Source organism: Oncorhynchus mykiss, chromosome 5 (assembly GCF_057628025.1).
Source record: "Oncorhynchus mykiss isolate SJ-2025 chromosome 5, ASM5762802v1, whole genome shotgun sequence".
Lineage (NCBI taxonomy): Eukaryota > Metazoa > Chordata > Actinopteri > Salmoniformes > Salmonidae > Oncorhynchus > Oncorhynchus mykiss.
The window spans coordinates 35,099,412-35,115,119 of record NC_143026.1 but is presented as its reverse complement, the minus strand read 5'-3'; the positions used below and the strand labels follow the sequence as shown (position 1 = coordinate 35,115,119).

The 15,708-nt window shown below is 42.3% G+C and overlaps 1 long non-coding RNA gene across 2 annotated transcripts in view; it reads right to left on the bottom strand.

The window, feature by feature from the left end:
- Positions 1-15,708, bottom strand: part of LOC149983252 (uncharacterized) — a 222,149-nt gene that overhangs the window by 198,092 nt on the left and 8,349 nt on the right. The window lies entirely within an intron of this gene.

The window sequence follows — 15,708 nt, the reverse complement described above, 5'->3', positions numbered from 1 at the left end:
TCCAGGGACGGCATGAGAGAGCCCCAGTAAGCCAGTGACTCAGCCTCTGTAATAGGGTTAGAGGCAGAGAATCCCAGTGGAAAGAAGGGAACCGGCCAGGCAGAGACAGCAAGGGCGGTTCGTTGCTCCAGAGCCTTTCCATTCACCTTCCCACTCCTGGGCCAGACTACACTCAATCATATGACCCACTGAAGAGATGAGTCTTCAGTAAAGACTTAAAGGTTGAGACCGAGTTTGCGTCTCTGACATGGGTAGGCAGACCGCTCCATAAAAATGGAGCTCTATAGGAGAAAGCCCTGCCTCCAGCTGTTTGCTTAGAAATTCTAGGGACAATTAGGAGGCCTGCGTCTTGTGACCGTAGCGTACGTGTAGGTATGTACGGCAGGACCAAATCAGAGAGATAGGTAGGAGCAAGCCCATGTAATACTTTGTAGGTTAGCAGTAAAACCTTGAAATCAGCCCTTGCTTTGACAGGAAGCCAGTGTAGAGAGGCTAGCACTGGAGTAATATGATCAAATTTTTTGGTTCTAGTCAGGATTCTAGCAGCCGTATTTAGCACTAACTGAAGTTTATTTAGTGCTTTATCCGGGTAGCCGGAAAGTAGAGCATTGCAGTAGTCTAACCTAGAAGTGACAAAAGCATGGATTAATTTTTCTGCATCATTTTTGGACAGAAAGTTTCAGATTTTTGCAATGTTATGTAGATGGAAAAAAGCTGTCCTTGAAATGGTCTTGATATGTTCTTTAAAAGAGAGATCAGGGTCCAGAGTAACGCCGAGGTCCTTCACAGTTTTATTTGAGACGACTGTACAACCATTAAGATTAATTGTCAGATTCAACAGAAGATCTCTTTGTTTCTTGGGACCTAGAACAAGCATCTCTGTTTTGTCCGAGTTTAAAAGTAGAAAGTTTGCAGCCATCCACTTCCTTATCACTGTGAACGTTTCACAGAGCTCTAGCTTGGCTTCCTGAACTCGTTAGGAACTCGCCTTTCATGACACACAGGAAGTGTTTATTGTTTCAAATATATGAATTATTTTAGATTACTGACTATAAATCAATCTCTGAATGTGTTACAGTGACGAAACCACTATCTCCTGCTGCTTTATTATGTAAGGACTTCAGGCAAATTGTTAGTTGCTGTGAAGTAGGGTTCAGCCAGGAGGTGATGGGCAGTCAGAAGAGCAAATTAAATGGTAGGAGGGACATGCCAGCTTCAAGAGGTGTCAGATTTCACATCCTGCTTCTGTTGGTCAATTTCTTCAACGGATGATCAGGTATATGATAAGTATCAAACATATATATATATATATATATATTGGTAGTAGAAATGAAACACAGACTCTTTGTTTAAGTATTCAAATTATCATGGGTGACGCACAATTGGCCTAGCGTCATCCGGGTTAGGGAGGGTTTGGCCTTGAGGGATATCCTTGTCTCATCGCACACTAGCGACTCCTGTGGCGGGCCGGGCACAGTGCATACTAACCAGGTCGCCAGGTGCACGGTGTTTCCTCCCACACATTGGTGCGGCTGGCTTCCAGGTTGGATGCGCGCTGTGTTAAGAAGCAGTGCGGCTTGGTTGGGTTGTGTTTCCGAGCCCGTACGGGAGTTGTAGCGATGAGACAAGATAGTAACTACTAACAATTGGAAACCACAAAATTGGGGAGAAAAAGAGGGTAAAATTTAAAAAAGAATAATAATATCCTGTAGATATACAATTACAGGCAGAAATTGGTACAGTATATGACAGCTCTCCCCAGGTTCTGCAAAATGTCTAAGACATCCTGTAACTCATATAGCCTCTCCCAGTCCTCCTTGCGTGAGTTTCCCTGGCAACAACATTTTAATAAATCTAACCTCCCCCTGACAGCAGAAACCATCTTGTCAGCAATTAAAAGCTCAGAAGTGGGTTTGACCGAAACTTGACCTTTCATCACAAGTATAGGGTCATAACAAGGTGAACGAGTCCAAGCATCTTCTGACAGGTGGCTGTTTTCATCAGGCCTGTGGCAACCTTGTGTTCTCACAAAACCAGTCGTATTCTCAGAACCTCAGATAGCAAGGTGGGGCCCAGACAGGAGGAGTATGAACGCAGGCAGTTTCCGCCTTCTGATGGTGTCTGAAGGGCACAACACTCAAAACACTCTTCAGCTTCTCCTAAAAGACAAGACCTTACAGTTAGTCATAACACAATTTATTAACCCTTTAAAAAGGTATGAGGTCTTGGTTTAACCCCTTCAATCCCCCCTTTGAGGCCACCAGGCCTCAACAAAATCTAAGTAACTCAAGCATAGTGATTATAAGAATCATCCATAAAAGGTGTATTAGATTGCAAGCAATCCTCAGGAGATTGAGGATAGAAATAAGGGTCTGGGGGATGAAGAACATGAAGCATAAACATGCCTGGCCTTATGAAGTACACATATGCCAGCTGCACAGAATGCATAAATGCAAATTAACAAAACGATCAGTGGGAGCAGTAATGGAACCAAAATGGAAAACAACTTAAATCCAAAATGTCCTAGTTTATCTTTCAACCACCCAAACGGGAACCAGGAGTCTTCTCCTGTGGGGGTGTAGGTATCAGCCAACTGTGTTAATTATTTCAAAAGCTCTGTCATATTATCAGAGGAGTCAGGGAGAAGCATAACACATTCCGTGGGGGAAAGAGAATTTAGGGCCCTGCAATATCCACCCTCCTTATCCAGGATGTAGTCTAATTCCAGGCTATGCCTGGCTGTAACAGCTTTAAGATTTTGAACATCAGTAGAAAGAAGGGTAAAACCAGCAATAGTCAAATTCATATGGGCCTCCATTGAGTAGGTGATGTTATTATTCCAATCTCCTAACACTAATTCCAGACCCTGGGAAGAGTGCCAATCCGAAAAGTTCACCATTGCTACGAGAAAATCCACTAGCCAAGCCATTATCTGCCATTGCTCATTTCACAAGGCTACTGCGGTGCGCTGTGGATTTATGCTTAGCCTCCAATAGGTTCAGCAGGGGTATGATTGCAACTTTAATTTGAGTTTAGCCTAAATAACAGCAACCATCCCACCTATTAGGCAATTATAGGTAGCCATATTCACCGCAAACCCACATAACACCATTAGGAGCCCCCAATCCAGACCCAAAACGGATATGGGTATTCCAGGTATAGAGTCAGAGAAGGTTAATGCATGATTCATATTAAGGGAGGGTTCGGTAGTTGGTGGCACACCTGCGTAACTCCTAAGGTTGTCTGAAAGGCCCATGGTAATACTACCTCTACCACAAAGACAAAGTTGGGGTTCGGTTACAGGTCTCAAATTGTTCAAGACAGGTTATATCTTCATATTTCCAAATGAAAAAGGCAGTGGATGAACGGGATATTTAGGCCATTCAATAGCAGAGGAGACATTTATATAACTTAGAATCATACGTACTACCCCTAAACATAAGGGCGGATCCTTCTTATTTGAACACATGGATTGCTAAGCTGAACTGGGGTTCCGCTAGCCAACAGCCAATGAAATTGCAGGGAGCCAAATACAAATCAACAGAAATCTCATAAATCAAATTTCTCAAACAGACAAGTATTAGGCACCATTTTAAAGATACAATTCTAGTTAATCCAGCCACAGTGTCTGATTTCAAAAATGCTTTACAGCGAAAGTGCCACAAACGATTATGTTAGGTCACCACCAACTAACAGAAAAAAACAGCCTTTTTTCCAGCCAAAGAGAGGAGTCACAAAAAGCACAAATAGAGATAAAATGAATCACTAACCTTTGATGATCTTCATCCGATGACACTCATAGGAATTCATGTTACACAATACATGTATGTTTTGATCGGTAGAGGTCATATTTTATATCCAAAAATCTCATTTTACATTGGCATGTTATGTTCAGTAGTTCCAAGACATGCAGTGATATTGCAGAGAGCCACATGAATTCACAGAAATACTCATTATACAGTGGGGAGAACAAGTATTTGATACACTGGTGATTTTGCAGGTTTCTCTACTTACAAAGCATGTAGAGGTCTGTAATTTTTTATCATAGGTACACTTCAACTGTGAGAGACGGAATCTAAAACAAAAATACAGAAAATCACATTGTATGATTTAAGTAATTAATTTTCATTTTATTGCATGACATAAGTATTTGATACATCAGAAAAGCTGAACTTAATATTTGTTAAAGAAACCTTTGTTTGCAATTACAGAGATCATTAGTTTCCTGTAGTTCTTGACCAGGTTTGCACACACTGAAGCAGGGATTTTGGCCCACTCCTCCATACAGACCTTCTCCAGATCTTTCAGGTTTCGGGGCTCTCGCTGGGCAATATGGACTTCAGCTCCCTCCAAAGATTTTCTATTGGGTTCAGGTCTGGAGACTGGCTAGGCTACTCCAGGACCTTGAGATGCTTCTTATGGAGCCACTCCTTAGTTGCCCTGGCTGTGTGTTTTGGGTCGTTGTCATGCTGGAAGACCCAGCCACGACCCATCTTCAATGCTCTTACTGAGGGAAGGAGGTTGTTGGCCAAGATCTCGCGATACATGGCCCCATCCATCCTCCCCTCAATACGGTGCAGTCATCCTGTCCCCTTTGCAGAAAAGCATCCCCAAAGAATGATGTTTCCACCTCCATGCTTCACTGTTGGAATGGTGTTCTTGGGGTTGTACTCATCCTTCTTCTTCCTCCAAACACGGCGAGTGGAGTTTAGACCAAAAAGCTCTATTTTTGTCTCATCAGACCACATGACCTTCTCCCATTCCCCCTCTGGATCATCCAGATCACATATGTCAGAGTCAAGGCCCGCGGGCCACATCCGGCCCGCAAGAAGGTTTTTTACGGCCCCTGGGATGATCTTGATTTATTATTAGAACCGGCCCGCAGCAAGCCGGCAGCCCGCAGATCTTTTACACGCACCAATACTACATTTCCCACAATGCAAAGGTGACGCACCGAGCAGTAGGCTGCTTCATTTCAATATTTATTGGCACAGCAGTCGTCAGCATCACAGTAAAATTAACTTTCAGATACCCATCAAAAATGGCAAAACGGAAGGTGGATACTGAGAACCGGGGGTTTCAAACAAGGTGGGAGTCGGAGTATATGTTCACGAAGGTAGCTGGAAAACCTGTGTGTCTTCTGTGTGGAGAAAGTGTGGCGGTACTGAAAGAGTATAATCTGAGACGACATTATGAAACGAAACACGCGGACAAAAACAAGAATATGGACATGGAACAAAGGCTACAAAAGGCAGAGGAATTAAAACGAGGCCTCAAATCTCGACAGGCTCTGTTCAAAAAAGCCAAATCACAAGGCCAGGCTGCTGTCAAGGCCAGTTTTATTTTGGCAGAAGAGATCGCTAAATCAGCCCGGCCATTTACGGAGGGGGATTTCATCAAAAACTGCATGATTAAAGTTTGTGACGAAGTTTGCCCAGAAAAAAGGCAACTCTTTTTAAATGTGAGTCTGAGCAGAAACACCATTGCCGAGAGAGTAGACCAGTTGTCCATCAATCTAAAAGAGCAGCTTGTGAAAAAGGGAAAAGATTTTATTGCATATTCCTTGGCTGTGGATGAGAGCACCGACATTTCTGACATTGCCCAGTTGTCAATTTTCATCCGCGGAGTGGACTCCAGCCTAAGCGTGACAGAGGAGTTTTTGGCTTTACGTCCTATGCATGGCACAACTACGGGGCATGATTTGTATGAAGAGGTGTCAAGATGTGTAAATGAGATGGAGCTGCCTTGGGAAAAACTCGTGGGTTTGACAACCGACGGAGCACCTGCGATGTGTGGACACAGGAGCGGACTGGTGGCGAAGATACGGGAAAAGATGCAAGAGGAAAATGCGACAGGTGAGCTGACAGCTTATCATTGTATCATACACCAGGAAGCGTTGTGCGGTAAAGCCTTGAAAATGGAGCATGTAATGAGCATCATCACGCGCACAGTTAACTTTATCAGAGCCAAAGGTTTGAATCACCGCCAGTTCAAGGCATTTCTGACGGAGTTAGAAACGGAGCATGGTGATTTGCCTTATCACACAGAGGTGCGATGGCTAAGCCAGGGAAAGGTGCTTCAAAGATGTTTCGAGCTTCGTGAGGAGATTTGTCTATTCTTGGACAGCAAAGGGAAAGACACAACACAACTCCGAGACGAAATGTTTCTGTGTGAAATGGCTTTTCTGTGTGACATTACGAGTCATCTGAATGCAATAAACTTGCAGCTGCAGGGTCGGGATCGTGTCATCTCTGATATGTACAGTACAGTGAAGGCATTTAAAACCAAACTGACTCTGTGGGAGACGCAGATGCGGAAAGAAAATTTGAGCCACTTTCCCAGCTGCCAGACCATGAAAGAGAAGCTCTCTACCAGTGCGTTCCCGAGCACACAGTTGGCTGATAAAATAGGTATGCTTACCACTGACTTTCGACGCCGATTTGCTGACTTTGAAGCACAAAAAAGCAGGTTGGAACTGCTCGGTAACCCATTTGCTGTTGACGTGGAAAGCTCACCACCAAACCTCCAAATGGAGTTGATTGACCTCCAATGCAATGATGCACTGAGGGAAAAATATGCGGCAGTGGGTGCTGCGGAGTTTGCCCGTTTCCTCCCCGGCACAATGCCCCAGCTGCGCATCCAGGCTGCTCAAACGTTGTCTATGTTTGGCAGCACATACCTGTGTGAACAACTGTTTTCTTTGATGAACCTGAACAAAACATCACACAGAAGTCGACTTACTGCTGAACACCTCCACTCAATTCTGAGGATTTCTTCAGCTCAGAGCCTTACCCCGAACATTGATGAACTTGTGGAAAAGATGGGACACCACCAAGTATCACCCTCAACCTCAAACAAGTGAACATTACTGTGCAATCACATATTTAGAGTTTTTACTCAGTTCAAGTTTAAAAGTTAAAATTTAATATTTGTTTTCACTGCATGTTACTTCTCCTTAAACAAAGTGTTGTTTTTGATTAATAGATTTTTGCACTTTATTTTTTTGTATTTCAATCCAATTATATTTTAAAAATATTTCAGTTGAGTGGATGATAGAAAATTGCTATTATTGTTTTTTCTTTGAAGTAAATTTAGCCCACTTTTGCTAAAATAGAAAATATAGTCTACTGATGGTGCCTTGAATACCGGTTTCTTTCATTTAATGTTCATGTTATGGGGATATTTATATAAAGGAAATTTGTCTTTTGTGTCTGTTGAAAATTAAAGATTACTGACAGAGCCATAAGAAAATATTGCTTTATTTATCTGATCATATTGTAATATATTTGTTAGGTTTTCAGTAGGTTCAATTAGGTTCACTAGACTATATGCGTCATTTAAAAATTTTTCAATGAACATTCGAACAGTCCGGCCCTCGTCTTGTAGCTGATTTTTTTATTTGGCCCTCCGTCCATTTGACTTTGACACCCCTGATCCAGATGGTCATTGGCAAACTTCAGACGGGCATGGACATGCGCTGGCTTGAGCAGGGGGACCTTGCGTGCGCTGCAGGATTTTAATCCATGACGGCGTAGTGTGTTACTAATGGTTTTCTTTGAGACTGTGGTCCCAGCTATCTTCAGGTCATTGACCAGGTCCTGCCGTGTAGTTCTGGGCTGATCCCTCACCTTCCTCATGATCATTGATGCCCCACGAGGTGAGATCTTGCATGGAGCCCCAGACCGAGGGTGATTCACCATCATCTTGAACTTTTTCCATTTTCTAACAATTGTTATTGCCTTCTCACCAAGCTGCTTGCCAATTGTCTTGTAGCCCATCCCAGCCTTGTGCAGGTCTACAATTTTAACCCTGATATTCTTACACAGCTCTCTGGTCTTGGCCATTGTGGAGAGGTTGGAGTCTGTTTGACTGAGTGTGTGGACAGGTGTCTTTTATACAGGTAATGAGTTCAAACAGGTGCAGTTAATACATGTAATGAGTGGAGAACAGGAGGGCTTCTTTAAGAAAAACTAACAGGTCTGTGAGAGCTGGAATTCTTACTGGTTGGTAGGTGATCAAATACTTATGTCATGCAATAAAATGCGAATTAATTACTTAAAAATCATACAATGTGATTTTCTGGATTTTTGTTTTAGATTCCATCTCTCACATTTGAAGTGTACATATGATAAAAAATTACAGCCCTCTACATGCTTTGTAAGTAGGAAACACTGCCGATTTTGCAGGTTATCAAATACTTGTTCTCCCCACTGTAAATGTTGATGAAAATTCAAGTGTTATGCATGGAACTTTAGATACACTTCTCCTTAATGCAACCGCTGTGTCAGATTTTTAAAAAAACTTTATGGAAAAAGCATAATCTGAGAACGGCGCTCAGAGCCCAAACCAACCAAAATAAATATCTGCCATTTTGCGCAGTCAACTTTAGTCATAAATAGCATTATAAATATTCACTTACCTTTGATGGTCTTCATCAGAAGGCACTCCCAGGAATCACAGTTCCACAATAAATGTTTGTTTTGTTCGATAATGTCCATTATTTATGTCCAAATAGCTTCTTTTGTTAGGGCGTTTGGTAAACAAATCCAAAAGCGCGTTCTGGTCCAGCCGGATGAAAAGTTCAAAAAGAAAATGAAAATGCTGCCCCCTATCCCAAACACACGCTAGCGTCCAATCTGGCTAACATCCAGTGAGGTTGCAGAGCGCCAAATTCAGAAATGCTCATTATAAAAGTTCAGAAAACAAAACATATTTTACATAGGTTTAAAGATTAACTTCTTGTTAAACCAACCACAGTGTCATATTTATAAAATGCTTTTCGGCGAAAGCATACCTAGCCCAGAACATACCTAGCCCAGAACATAGCCCAGTTGACAAATTATTACAAACAGTAACCAGCCAAGCAGAAGTGTTACAAAACTCAGAAATAGAGATACAATTAATCCCTTACCTTTGATGATCTTCATATGGTGGCAATCAGAAGACATTAATTTACTCAATAAATGTTCCTTTTATTTGATGAAGTCTCTTTATATCCAAAAACCTCCGTTTTGTTAGCACGTTTTCTTCAGTTATCCACAGGCTCAAACTCAGTCAAAACAATCAGACAAAAAAATCCAAATTGTATCCGTAAAATTCATAGAAACATGTCAATCGATGTTTATATTCAATCCTCAGGTTGTTTTTTTGCATAAATTATCTATAATATTTCAACCGGACAATAACGTCGTCAATGTAAAAGGTAAACAAGAAATGCACATGCGCCTGAAAAAACTCTGTGTCACGTTATGGTCTTCTCCTTTCAAGGGAGGAACTATTAAAACTATTTATTTTTAAAATAACATGGGTCAGTAACACACGGGTAGGTCTATTTCCTAATACAGCAAGGGTGTATGCATTAAGGTTTATACCCACACAGGCAAATCTTCGAGTATCTTTTCGAATGTCCACTAAACAAATACACAATACACACACATTATATTGCTCATAACTAACTCCTGGTTTAATGTCCGACCATCCAGTCATACCACACAGAAAACATAATACATAGAACAATTACAAAATACATAGAACAATTACAGAATACCTTATCTGAAAAATATTCAAACACTTAACTCTATCGCAACAATCAGCGTTTATACTTGGAATTTGTGACCTAAGTCCTATCACCAAGTCTCATCACAATAGTCTCAACAATTGGCGTTTATACTTGGAATTTGTGCCCTAAGTCCTATCACCAAGTCTAATAATCATAAACATTTAACACAGGAATTCATAACCTATTTCCACCTAGGTGGTCTGTGCTTCCTCCCATGAATAGCACAATAGGTTCACACTTTAAATTATTTCATCATTACACAGAAATGTAGGTTCGTATAAATTTAACAGCGAGGCGCCACTTACTTGCCAGAATGACTCATTAACCACAACGTGCTACAGCAAATTACAGACATTAGATATAACAGGCGTCCGCTTACCTTATAATTTTGTAGCGCTTGCACGTGGGTCAATGGTCAGTCCAGCGAAGTGGTCACCCGCTCCTGGCAAGCTCGCCAAAGTGTTGATCAATTTGTTCAACAGATGATCAGGTCTATATAATTATCAAACATATATATATATATATATATACTGTATTTGTGTATTGATTTCAGTGTGAGACAAGGTGCATAAAACCAGCATGATATAAAGCCCTTAAGTCCATTTCACCAGCCCCCTGTATCAGCCGTATCAACAGTTCATTAGATCCTTGATGAAATAATCTGCAACCCTGTTAATGAGTTGTGGTCTTATCCCCTGACCCTGCATTATCTGAAAGCTCGTAGCCTTTGATAGTACCTCCACTTCAATCAGGGTTGTTCAAAGTAACACCTATGTAATTTCCTCTGGACTACATTCTTAGAAAAAAAGGTGGTAAGTAGAACCAAATAGGGATCTTCGGTTTGTCTCCATAGGGGAACCCTTTCTGGTGATAGGTAAAACCCTTTGTATTTGCATTTATTAGGGATCCCCATTAGCTGTTGCCAAGGCAGCAGCTACTCTTCCTGGTGTCCAAACATATTAAGGCACATAGATTACAAATAAAACAAAAGATAAAACAGTACATCATATACATATCTACAATACAAAATTTATTTTTTTCTTAAACTAGGCAAGTAAATTAATAACAAATTCTTATTTACAATGACGCCTACGGCGGCCAAACCAGGACGACGCTGAGCCAATTGTGCACCGCGCTATGGGACTCCTAATCACAGCCGAATGTGAAGCAGCCTGGATTCAAACCAGGTATAGTAGTTATGCCTCTTGCACTGAGATGCAATGCCTTAGACCGTTGCACCACTCGGGAGCCATAATATATAATATGCCCAATGTATAATACCACCATATAACAATACTACAATGTACACTACCATTCAAAAGTTTGGGGTCACTTAGAAATGTCCTTGTTTTTGAAAGAAAAGCTATTTTTTAAAATTTAAATAAAAAAATGTATCCATTAAAATAACAGCAAAGACATTGTTAATGTTGTAAATGACTATTGTAGCTGAAAACAGCTGATTTCTAAAGTAATATCTTCATAGCCGTACAGAGGCTCATTATCAGCAACCATCACTCCTGTGTTCCAATGGTACGTTATGTTAGCTAATCCAAGTTTATCATTTTAAAAGGCTAAATGATCATTAGAAAACCCTTTTGCAGTTATGTTAGCACAGCTGAAAATTGTTGTCTGATTAAAGAAGCAATAGACGTGGACTTCTTTAGACCAGTTGAGTGTCTTGAGCATCAGCATTTGTCGGTTTGATTACAGGCTAAAAAAAGCAGGAAACATAGAACTTTCTTCTGAAACTCGTCAGTCTATTCTTGTTCTAAGAAATGGAGGCTATTCCATGATAGAAATTGCCAAGAAACTGAAGATCTCGTTTAACGCTGTGTATTACTCCCTTCACAGAACAGCGAATCTGGCTCTAACCAGAATAGAAAGAGGAGTGGGAGGCCCCGGTGCACAACTGAGCAAGAAGACAAGTACATTAGTGCCCAGTTTGAGAAACAGATGCCTCACAAGTCCTCAACTGGCAGCTTCATTAAATAGTACCCACAAAACACCAGGCTCAACATCAACAGTGACGCCAAAAAGGCCAGCATCCCGGAGTCACCTCTTCACCGTTGACGTTGAGACTGGTGTTTTGCATGGTACAACTTAATGAAGCTTAAAATAAAGTGGTGATCCTAACTGACCTAAGACAGGAAATTTGACCAGGAATTAAACTGATTTTAAATGTAGTTGGCTAAGGTGTATGTAAACTTCCAACTTCAACTGTACTTCATTGTCCCCAAGGGGAAATTGGACAATAGAGAGTGCTTTTGCTTCCACATATATACCATAGAGAATAACCCCCCATCAAACACCCCTCTCCCCATCCACACAATAAATTCTTATGTTCATGCCAGGCAAAGCTTCAGTCCGTCATTGCCGTGAAATGCTTACTTACAAGCCCTAACCATCAGTGCAATTTTAAAGGAACAAAATTGGTATTAGGTAAACAATAGATAAGTAAAGGGGAAAGATAGAGTGAAAATAACAGCCGCGAGGCTACATACAGCTGGTACCGGTACAGAGTCAATGTGCAGGGGCACCGGATAGTCAGGCTAATTGAGGTAATATGTACATGTAGGTATAGTTAAAGTGGCTATGCATAGATGATAAACAGAGAGTAGCAGCAGTGTAAAAGAGGGGATGGCGGGCGGAGGGTGGCGGGTGGTGGGACACAATGCAAATAGTCCGGGTAGCCATTTGATTACCTGTTCAGGAGTCTTATGGCTTGGGGGTAAAAACTGTTGAGAAGCCTTTTGGTCCTAGACTTGGCGCTCCGGTACCACTTGCCATGCGGTAGCAGAGAGAACAGTCTATGACTGGGGTGGCAGGGGTCTTTGACAATTGTTTTGGCCTTCCTCGGACACCGCCTGGTGTAGAGGTCCTGGATGTCAGGCTGCTTAGCCCCAGTGATGTACTGGGCCATCCTCACTACCCTCTGTAGTGCCTTGCGGTCGGAGGCTGAGCAGTTGCCGTACCAGGCAGTGATGCTCTCGATGTTGCAGCTGTTTAACCTTTTAAGTCTGCGTACCCATGCCAAATCGTTGAGGGGGAATAGGTTTTGTCGGGCCCTCTTCACGACTGTCTTGGTGTGTTTGGACCATTCTAGTTTGTTGGTAATGTGGACACCAAGAAACTTGATGCTCTCAACCTGCTCCACTAGTCCACAATCTGTCACAATTTGTCTTGATTACATTGAGGCATGGGTTGTTATTCTGGCACCACCCAACCAGGTCTCTGAACTCCTCCCTATAGGTTGTCTCATTGTCGTCAGTGATCAGGCCTACCATTGTTGTGTCATTGGCAAACTTAATGATGGTGTTGGAGTCGTGTCTGGCCATGCAGTCATGGGTGAACAGGGAGTACAGGAGGGTACTGAGCACGCACCCCTGAGGGGCTCCAGTGTTGAGGATCAGCGTGGCAGATGTGTTGCTACCTACCTTCACCACCTGGGGGCGGTCTGTCAGGAAGTCCAGGATCCAGTTGCAGAGGGAGGTGTTTAGTCCCAGGATCCTTAGCTTAGTGATGAGCTTTGAGGGCACTATGGTGTTGAACGCTGAGCTGTAGTCAATGAATAGCATTCTCACGTAGGTGTTCCTTTTGTCCATGTAAGAAAGGACAATGTGGAGTGCAATAGAGATTGCGTCATCTGTGGATTTGCTTGAGTGGAATGCAAATTGGAGTGGGTCTAGGGTTTCTGGGATAATGGTGTTAATGTGAGTCCTTACCAGCCTTTCAAAGCACTTCAAAGCTATGTACGTGAGTGCTACCCGTCTGTAGTCATTTAGGCAGGTTACCTTAGTGCTCTTGGGCACTTGGGCACAGCATGTTGGTATTACAGACTCAATCAGGGACATATTGAAAATGGCAGTGAAGACACCTGCCAGTTGGTCAGCACATGCCCAGAGCACACATCATGGTAATCCGTCTGACCCAGCAGCCTTCTGTATGTTGACCCGTTTAAAGGTCTTACTCATGTCGGCTTCTGGTTGACTCCATATACTGAGTCGATGCAGGAAGTGCAAATGCTGTTGGATGTTTGAGCAAACGCACTCCATATGTTTGAGCCAGCACAGCCCACTGTCAGTTTGGATCCACAGGTAGTTGTATGAGTTCACCTGCTCAACGTTTTCCCCATGTACCACTATGGTGATGTGGTCCCCAATGGATTCAAGGATCAACTCTGTTTTTTGTTCATCACATCATATGACGAATCCTTAAATATTTGCCCTGCAGCCGTTGGTTTCAGAGCCTTTGTTTAAGAGCCCGAGGACAGCGGTGCCATCCGAGAACTTAACCAGGTAGTTGGACATCAGAGAGCATAGAGTTAACTCTGACTTGCTGCATCCTGTTGGTAAGGAAGGAGTGGTACCACCGTATTATGAATGGCGAACTCAGCTTCTCCAGCAGGACATGCACTTGGATAGTATTTAAGGCGGAGCTAAAGTCAATGAACGTGAGCCTTAAGTATGCTGATGGGCTTTCACTGTGTTTTAGGATAAGATGCACTATTGTGCCAATAGCGAAGTCTAAGAACTTCGTCACTACGGATGTGAGCGCGATTGGTCTAAAGTCATTCATTACAGGGCATGGTTTCTTGGGGACTGGAGTGATAATTGATTTCTTCCACAGCAGGTGGACCGTGTGTGTGTGTCAACGGAGAGTAGAGAAAGATACTCAATTGAATGCCACAGGACCCACAGATTTTTACTATGTTGCTGGAATTCCTGGAGCTGATCTTGCTCTAGTAAAGATGTTATCCTCCTAAATATTTCTTGTGCCAATGCCAATGGAATCACTCGTTGAAATATAATTTCAATCAAAGAAAACCACTCCTTTCAATTAGCACGAGAGGAAAACGTGTTTAAGTTAGAGATTAAGACTAAATTAATGTTCTCCTTTTCTGTGTCCTTTTCTCCCAGACAGGCTAATGAGGTAGTGAGGGAGACTTTACCATCGGCATCCCCTCGTTAAAGACTGGGCCGGTCTGATTTATCTCAACTGGGAGTGAGGCTGACGAAGCACAGAGATCTGGACAGGGATTAATCGCATAGCCAACACTGATTTGGACCAAAGGCAAGCGGAAGCCGAACTACCCTGAGCTCAGTGCCAAACCTCAAGGTTCCTGTCCATCAGGGTGGGGATGAGATGACGGGCCAGGAGAGACTGAGCACCTCTCATACTTTAGGAAGCATATTTCATTTGGAGCCATTTGTTTCCTCTCTTTGTCACCTGCACAATTTCTCTTACTCGTTATTACTCTTCAATGTATCATGTTCTCTAGTGAGAAGGCAGTCTCATCCATAACATCTCACACTTTATAGTTATAGCTCACATTACGAGGCATATATTTACATTTGACAAATTAATCATCAATCTCTGTAGGAGATGCACACAGATGCATTGTAACAGCACCCCTGAATTCTGTGTGTGTGTGTATTTGATGCAAAACCTCTCAGGGCAATAGAGTGTGTCATCTCAGGCAACAGTACCTCCTGTAGGCCTTAGGCATTATGGTGAAAGAATGACACGGACAGCCAATGAAAAAAGCTATAACCTTATGAAATGGGTGAGGAAAATGAGAAGATTGAACTTTGTGAAGAAGGGTCTGGTTCAGCGCTGGCACTTTGAGGGTGTAGTGGAGCCTGAGATAAAAGGAGAGGCCAGAGACACAGAACCTGCCTGAGTCCCCTTTGATCTGGCAGCAAACGCAGACCCATCCGGCCAAATGGAGACTTCAATTCTCCAGAGAACCAATCCATTCACAAGCAGCACTCACAGTGGCCACACACACCATGCCATGGGCAATTACAGTGCCTTCAGAAAGTATTCACACTACTTGACATTTTCCACATTTTGTTACGTTACAGCCTGAATTTAACATGGATTAAATTGAGATTTTGTGTCACTGATCAACACACAATACCCATAATGTCAAAGTAGATTTCTTTTAAACGTTTACAAATTAATAAAAATGAAAAGCTGAAATGACTTCAGTCCATAAGTATTCAACCCTTGTGTTACGGCAAGCCTAAATATATTCAGGAGTAAACATTTGCTTAATATGTCACAATAAAGTTGCATAGAGTCACTCTGTGTGTAATAATAATGTTTAACATGATTTTTAAATGACCTCCCCATCTCTGTACCCCACA